Below are 9,030 nucleotides of genomic sequence, written 5' to 3' on the forward strand. Positions count from 1 at the left end.
CACTCCAGTATTCTAGCCTGGAGAATCCCAGGGACAGATAAGCCTAGTGGGCTGCCGTCTATGGGGCCACACAGAGTTGGACACGACTGAAGCAACTCAGCAGCAGTAGCAGCAGCAGCATTACTCCTTTAATTTTCATTTTTATTACCTACTATTACTTTGGAAAAAAAAAAAGAGACCCTATTTTTTAAAGCAAACTTCATATATATATATATATATATATATATATATATAATAACTTTTGTGACTTTTTTTCTTTTCTTTAATATTGTATTTTTGAAAATCCAATCTCTACTCTAGATTTTTAATCTTTGGTTTTTGGTATTTGTTATCAATTTTGTACCTTTAAGAACCCAATCTTCAGTACCCATTTTTACTTGGGAGTGAGATTACTGGCTTAACTGCTCTCTCCCTCTTTGGACTCTCCTTTTTCTCCACCAGGTCGCCTCTATCTCCTCCCTCCCCCTTCTCTTCTCTACCCAACTCTGTGTATCTCTTTGTGTGTTCTGGACTGTGGAGAACACTTAGGGAACTGATTACTGGCTGGATCTGTCTCTCTCTTTTTGATTCTCCCCTTTATCTTCCTGGCCACCTCTGTCTCCTTCCTCCCTCTTCTCTTCTCTGTATAACTCTGTGAACATCTCTGAGCAGTCCAGACTGTGGAGTGCACACAAGGAAGTGATTGCTGGATAGCTTGCTGTCTCCTCTTGATTCCACTTCATCTCATCTGGGTCACCTCTAACTCCCTCCTCCCTCTTCTCTTCTCCATGTAACTCTGTGAACCTCTCTGGGTGTCCCTCACTGTGGAGAAATTTTTCATCTTTAACCTACATGTTTTATCAATGGTGCTGTATAGATGGAGAAGTCTTGAGACTACTGTAAAAATAAGACTGAAAACCAGAAGCAGCTGGCTTAAGTCCAAATCCTGAAAAAACCAGAGAACTCCTGACTCCAGGGAACATTAATTGATAGGAGCTCATCAAATGCCTCCATACTATACTGAAACCAAGCACCACCCAAGGGCCAACAAGTTCCAGAGAAAGACATACCATGCAAATTCTCCAGCAACACAGGAACACATCCCTGAGCTTCAATATACAGTCTGCCAAAGGTTACTCCAAACCCACTGACATCTCATAACTCATTACTGGACACTTCATTGCACTTCAGAGAGAAGAAATCCAGCTCCACCCACCAGAACACTGACACAAGCTTCCCTAACCAGGACACCTTGACAAGCCACCGATACAACCCCACTCACAGTGAAGAAACTCCACAATAAAGAGAACTCCACAAACTGCTAGAATACAGAAAGACCACACCAAACACTGTAATATAAACAAGATGAAGAGACAGAGGAATACTCAGCAGGTAAAGGAACAAGAGAAATGCCCACCAAACCAAACCAAACAGGAAGAGATAGGGAATCTACCTGATAAAGAATTCTGAATAATGATAGTGAAAATGATCCAAAACCTTTAAATCAAAATGGAATCACAAATAACTAGCCTGGAGACAAGGATTGAGAAGATGCAAGAAAGGCTTAACAAGGACCTAGAAGAAATTAAAAAAAAAAAAAGAGTCAATATACAATGAATAATGCAATAAATGAGATCAAAATCACTCCGGAGGGAACAAAGAGTAGAATAACGGAAGCAGAAGATAGTATTCGTGAGGTAGAAGATAGAATGGTAGAAATAAATGAATCAGAGAGGAAAAAATAAAAACGAATTAAAAGAAATGAGGACAATCTCAGAGACCTCCAAGACAATATTAAACGCCCCAACATTCGAATCACAGGAGTCCCAGAAGAAGAAAAAAAGAAAGACCATGAGAAAATACTTGAGACAATAGTTGAAAGCTTCCCTAAAATGGGGAAGGAAATTATCACCCAAGTCCAAGAAACCCGGAGAGTCCCAAACAGGATAAACCCAAGGCGAAACACCCCAAGACACATATTAATCCAATTAACAAAGATCAAACACAAAGAACAAATATTAAAAGCAGCAAATAACACACAAGGGGATTCCCATAAGGATAACAGCTGATCTTTCAATAGAAACTCCTCAGGCCAGGAGGGAATGGCAGGACATACTTAGAGTGATGAAAGAAAATAATCTACAGCCCAGATTACTGTGCCCAGCAAGGATGTCATTCAAATATGAAGGAGAAATCAAAAGCTTCACAGACAAGCAAAAGCCGAAAGAATTCAGCACCACCAAACCAGCTCTTCCACAAATGCTAAAGGATCTTCCCTAGACAGGAAATCTAAAAAGGGTGCATAAACTCGAACCCGCCAAAATAAAGGAAATAGCAACGGGATCATCAGTTTAGTTCAGTTGCTCAGTCATGTCCAACTCTTTGTGACCTCATGAATCACAGCACGCCAGGCCTTCCTGTCCAGCATCAACATCCAGAGTTCACTCAAACTCACGTCCAGCGAGTCAGTGATGCCATCCAGCCATCTCATCCTCTGTCGTCCCCTTCTCTTCCTGCCCCCAATTCCTCCCAGCATCAGTCTTTTCCAATGAGTCAACTCTTCACATGAGGTGGCCAAAGTACTGAAGTTTCAGCTTTAGCATCATTCCTTCCAAAGATCACCCAGAGCTGATCTCTTTCAGAATGGACTGGTTGGATCTCCTTGCAGTCCAAGGGAATCTCAGGAGTCTTCTCCAACACCACAGTTCAAAGCATCAATTCTTCAATGGGATCATACTTATCAATAATTACCTTAAATGTGAATGGGTTAAATGCCGCAACCAAAAGACAAAGACTGGCTGAATGGATACAAAAACAAGACCCCGATATATGTTGTCTACAAGAGACCCACCTCAAAACAGCGGAAAGATACAGACTGAAAGTGAAGGGCTGGAAAAAGATATTCCATGCAAATAGAGACCAAAATAAAGCAGGAGTAGCAATACTCATATCAGATAAAATAGACTTTAAAACAAAGCTGTGAAAAGAGACAAAGACACTACATAATGATCAAAGGATCAATCCAAGAAGAAGATATAACAATTATAAATATATATGCACCCAACATAGGAGCACCACAATGTGTAAGGCAAATGCTAACAAGTATGAAAGGGGAAATTAACAATAACACAATAATAGTGGGAGACTTTAATACCCCCACTCACACCTATGGATAGATCAATTAAACAGAAAATTAACAAGGAAACACAAACTTTAAATGATACAATAGAGCAATTAGACCTAATTGATATCTATAGGACATTTCACCCCAATACAATGAATTTTACCTTTTTCTCAAGCACACACGGGACCTTCTCCAGAATAGATCACATCCTGGGCCATAAATCTTGCCTTGGTAAATTCAAAAAATTGAAATCATTCCAAGCATCTTTTCTGACCACAATGCAGTAAGATTAGATCTCAATTACAGGAGAAAAACTATTAAAAATTCCAACATATGGAGGCTGAACATGCTGCTGAATAACCAACAAAGCACAGCGAAATAAAAAAAGAAATAAAAATATGCATAGAAACGAATGAAAATGAAAACACAGCAACCCAAAACCTGTGGGACAGTGTAAAAGCAGTGAAAAGGGGAAAGTTCGTAGCAATACAGGCATACCTCAAGAAACAAGAAAAAAGTCAAATAAATAACCTAACTCTACACCTAAAGCAACTAGAAAAGGAAGAAATGAAGAACCCCACGGTTAGTAGAAGGAAAGAAATCTTAAAAATTAGGGCATAAATAAATGCAAAAGAAACAAAAGAGACCATAGCAAAAATCAACAAAGCCAAAAGCTGGTTCTTTGAGAGGATAAATAAAATTGACAAACCATTAGCCAGACTCATCAAGAAACAAAGGGAGAAAAATCAAACCAATAAAATTAGAAATGAAAATGGAGAGATCACAACAGACAACACAGAAATACAAAGGATCATAAGAGACTACTATCAGCAATTATATGCCAATAAAATGGGCAATGCGGAAGAAATGGACAAATTCTTAGAGAAGTACAACTTTGCAAAACTGAACCAGGAAGAAATAGAAAATCTTAACAGACCCATCACAAGCACGGAAATTGAAACTGTAATGAGAAATCTTCCAGCAAACAAAAAGCCCAGGTCCAGATGGCTTCACAGCTGAATTCTACCAAAAATTTAGAGAAGAGCTAACATGCTGGGGTCCAGCCCCAGTGGATCCAGGGTGATTAGAAGGTAGGGATGGAGTCGGCGTCCTTGGAAAAGTACATATTTAATTACAGATATATAGAGAGCTTAGAAATGGATAGTGTAGTAGGAAGATTAGTGGGAAAAAAAGAGGCTGAATAACTTGGATTACGTGGAATAGCATCCAGGTTCCAGATGGGAATTCAGCCAGAAAAACGAGGAGCAAGAAAGAACGACATGGGGATATCAGTCTTTCCAGAAACTGATCCCATTTCTTTATTTTTGGGTTTGCTTATATACCGTTTGTTACATACAGGGATGAATACAGAGTCACGCTGGGGTCAGCAGTCCTGACCTTTATCAAAATCAGGTGCTTCACATAAAAAGGTCTTGGGGATTTTATGATCCTTTCTTTCTGATAACTGAAAACTTATTTTTTCCAAGGGTGTTTTTCCTTAAACCAGGCACCACCCTCCAGATAAAGTTACATTCCTATAGGATGAGGGTGTAGTGAGTTACAATCAAGAAAGGAATTTATTTAACCCAAGGTTAACATGATTAATCTTAAAGGTTAATACTTATTTCTCCTATATACTTAAAGGTTAATACTTATTTCTCCTATATGTTTGTTATATTCATTGTAAGGGCAGGGAATACGGAGATTTAGCAGCAAACATCAGCCCAACAAATGAAAATCCTTTCACCAATGTTCCCCTTAAGATATATTTAGTCTTAAGATAGTGATAAAGTTACATTTTTACATAGCAAGGACACAATGATTTATAACAAAGTACAATGATCTATTACAAAAGAGAAAATTCATTAACTCAAAAAGTCTAGTATTGCTAACCTTAAAAACTACTATATTTCCTTTTCTATAGTCCAAATACATTGATTAATATATTCCCAGATGCCTAAGGATATGGAGGCCTGGCGGCAATCATTGACTCAACAAGAAGAAAAAGTCCTATGCTAATTAAGACTCTCAAAATACTCCAAACCTCTCTGTGCTGTTTATGGTTGAGAGGTAGTAAACAATCATGTGGTAGCAGCAGGAGTATGGATAATCCTGTCACACAAGCTAGTCTGTCAGCAGAGAGGTTTGACCTGAGACATCCTTGTCCCAGCCAGAGCAGGGAATTAGCAGCAATTATTGACACAACAAATGAAAAACTCTTCATCAATATAATTCCTAACCAACCCACTATACTAATAATTTCTAACTCCCCCAAAGAATTTGCCTTTAGTAAGTCTAAAATATCTCGTGCCTCTCAGGTTGGGAGGCTGTAAACAATCACATGTGGCCGGATGAACCTATACAGGCAGGCTAGATAAGCTTCAGAGGAGTCGGTAAGATGAAACACTCTTGTCACGCCCAGGAATTTTTATTGCCTTGGAGCTGCACGTTTACTCCTTCTCCAAGAGAAACGGCTATCGGGCGGAGCCCCCCGTAAAGTCAGAGGTGCAGGTGAGAGCATAAAACAGACTCTAGTTTTGGGGTTAGATGCTCGGGAACAGGGGGTTCCCTGAGGCTTGATCATGCCATTGCGTATGCCAAGCCTCCTTCCTCGTGACCTTTGCCATGGGCGGAGTTCCTCATGCTGGCCCCCAGCACTAACACCTATCCTACTCAAACTCTTCCAGAAAATTGCAGAGGAAGGTAAACTTCCAAACTCATTCTATGAGGCCACCATCACCCTAATGCCAACCCTGACAAAGATGCCACAAAAAAAGAAAAGTACAAGCAATATCACCGATGAACATAGATGCAAAAATCCTTAACAAAATTCTGGCAATCAGAATCCAACAACACATTAAAAGATCATACACCGTGACCAAGTGGGCTTTATCCCAGGGATGCAAGGATTCTTCAATATCCACAAATCAATCAATGTAATACACCACCTTAACAAATTGAAAAATAAAAGGCATATGATTATCTCCATAGATGCAGAGAAAGACTTTGACAAAATTCAACATCCATTTATGATAAAAAAAAAAAACCTTTCCAGAAAGCAGGAATAGAAGGAACATACCTCAACATAATAAAAGCTATATATGACAAACCCACAGCAAACATTATCCTCAATGATGAAAAATTGAAAGCATTTCCCCTAAAATAAGGAACAAGACAAGGGTGCCCACTTCACCACTACTATTCAACATAGTTTTGGAAGCTTTGGCCACAGCAATCAGAGCAGAAAAAGAAATAAAAGGAATCCAAATTGGAAAAGAAGTAAAACTCTCACTGTTTGCAGATGACATGATCCTCTACATAGAAAACCCTAAAGACTCCACGAGAAAATTATTAGAGCTCATCAATGAATATAGTAAAGTTGCAGGATATAAAATCAACACACAGAAATCCCTTGCATTCCTATACACTAATAATGAGAAAATAGAAAGAGAAATTAAGGAAACAATTCCTTTCACCATTGCAACGAAAAGAATAAAATGCTTAGGAATATATCTACCTAAAGAAACTAAAGACCTATATATAGAAAACTATAAAACACTGAGGAAAGAAATCAAAGAGGACACTATAGTGGAAGAATCAATATAGTGAAAATGAGTATATTACCCAAAGCAATCTATAGATTCAATGTAATCCCTAGCAAGTTACCAATGGTATTTTTCACAGAGCTAGAACAAATAATTTCACATATTGTATGGAAATGCAAAAAACCTCGAATAGCCAAAGCAATCTTGAGAAAGAAGAATGGAACTGAAGGAATCAACTTGCCTGACTTCAGGCTCTACTACAAAGCCACAGTCATCAAGACAGTATGGTACTGGCACAAAGATAGAAATATAGATTGATGGAACAAAATAGAAAGCCCAGAGATAAATCCACGCACCTATGCACACCTTATCTTTGACAAAGGAGGCAAGAATATACAATGGATTAAAGACAATCTCTTTAAAAATTGCTGGGTAAACTGGTCAACCACTCATAAAAAAAATGAAACTAGAACACTTTCTAACACCACACACAAAAATAAAGTAAAAATGGATTAAAGATCTAAATGTAAGACCAGAAACTATGAAACTCCTAGAGGAGAACATAGGCAAAACACTCTCCGACATAAATCACAGCAGGATCCTCTATGACCCACCTCCCAGAATACTGGAAATAAAAGCAAAAATAAACAAATGTGACCTAATTAAAATTAAAAGGTTCTTCACAACAAAGGAAACTCTAAGCAAGGTGAAAAGACAGCTTTCAGAATGGGAGAAAATAATAGCAAATGAAGCAACTGACAAATAACTAATCTCAAAAATATACAAGAAACTCCTGCAGCTCAATTCCAGAAAAATAAATGGTCCAATCAAAAAATGATATATTCAAACTGATGAAAGTAAAGAATACTTTTTTCAGGAAGGTTGTCTTTCAGAAATGAAGATGAGATAAAGATGTTCCCTAACAAACAACAGTTGTGGGAGTTCACCAACACAGATTTGCCTTACAAGATTGCTGAAGGAGTTCTTCAAGCTAAACGACGGATGTTAATTATTATAGGAAAGAAGTGAAAATATACAACACACTTGTAAATGTAAACATGTAATACAATTCAGAATATTCTAACACTGTAATATAGTGTGCTAAACAATTGACTCTAGTCTAAAAGAAGTATTAAAATAACTATAGAAAATATTTTGTTATTTGATATACAATATAAAGAGAGGTAAATACTGACATCAAATACAGGAAATATAGAAGGGGATAAAGATGTAGAGCTTTAGTATGAGATTGAAATTAATTTGTTATCAGTATTATATAGACTGTTGTGTCTATTTGTGTTTTTCTTGCTCAGTCATCTCCAACTTTTTGCCACCCCAGGGACTATAACCAGCCAGGCTCCCCTGTCCATGAATTCTCCAGGCAAGAATACTGAAGTGGGTTGCCATTTCCTTCTCCAAGGGTCCCAACCCAGACATCAAACCTGGGTCTCCTGCATTGCAGGCAGACTCTTCACTCTTTGCCATGTGAACCTCATGGCAACAAAAATGTAGAAACCGACAGTAGGTTCACAAAAAGTAAAGAGAAGGGAATCAAAGCACGACATTATCCCAAATTATCAGTTCACAGTTCTAACTGTTGTGCAGAACAGCTGAGTTGACCCAGTCTCTTAAAACATCCTTCAATATCAGCAGAAGAGGACTTTCCTTACACAATGTGAAAAACTAATTAGGCTGTTTGTGTTTTTTTGAGTCAAAGAATTCCTTCTGCAACTCTTTCTTATGTCATAAGACAATACAACTGTACTTTAAAATTTTTCTTTCTGTGATATTCTTGTGTGATTTTATTGAAAAACTGCCAAATGATAAATCATATGAATGCCCTTTCTTCTCTGTTGGTTCTGATTAAGACTTAATAAGAAGTTACATGTTAGTATGTTGTGGTTTGTCTTGTGTATCCTTAGAGATAGAGATTTGCAGAGTTCATTGTGACATGTCTGTTGGTGACAATCACCTTCTTTTTGAAAATCAAACTTTGCCTTGGTAATTGCTGAAAACATTTGCCTTTAAAACAAAAATATCAAGAAGCTAAATGATGTCTTCAAAAATATTTCTTTATATTTGCATCAGTTCAGTTCAGTTCAGTCGTTCAGTCATGTCTGACTCTTTGCGACCCCATGAATCACAGTACACCAGGGCTCCCTGTCCATCACCAACTCCCGGAGTTTACCCAAACTCATGTCCATTGAGTCAGTGATGCCATACAGCCATCTCATCCTCTGTCGTCCTCTTCTCCTCCTGCCACCAATCCCTCCCAGCATCAGGGTCTTACCCAATGAGTCAACACTTTCCATGAGGTGGCCAATGAATTGGAGTTTCAGCCTCAGAATCAGGCTTCCAATGAACACCCAGGACTGATCTCCT

This window comes from Ovis canadensis, chromosome 3, assembly GCF_042477335.2.
Source record: "Ovis canadensis isolate MfBH-ARS-UI-01 breed Bighorn chromosome 3, ARS-UI_OviCan_v2, whole genome shotgun sequence".
In the NCBI taxonomy this organism is placed as follows: Eukaryota; Metazoa; Chordata; class Mammalia; order Artiodactyla; family Bovidae; genus Ovis; species Ovis canadensis.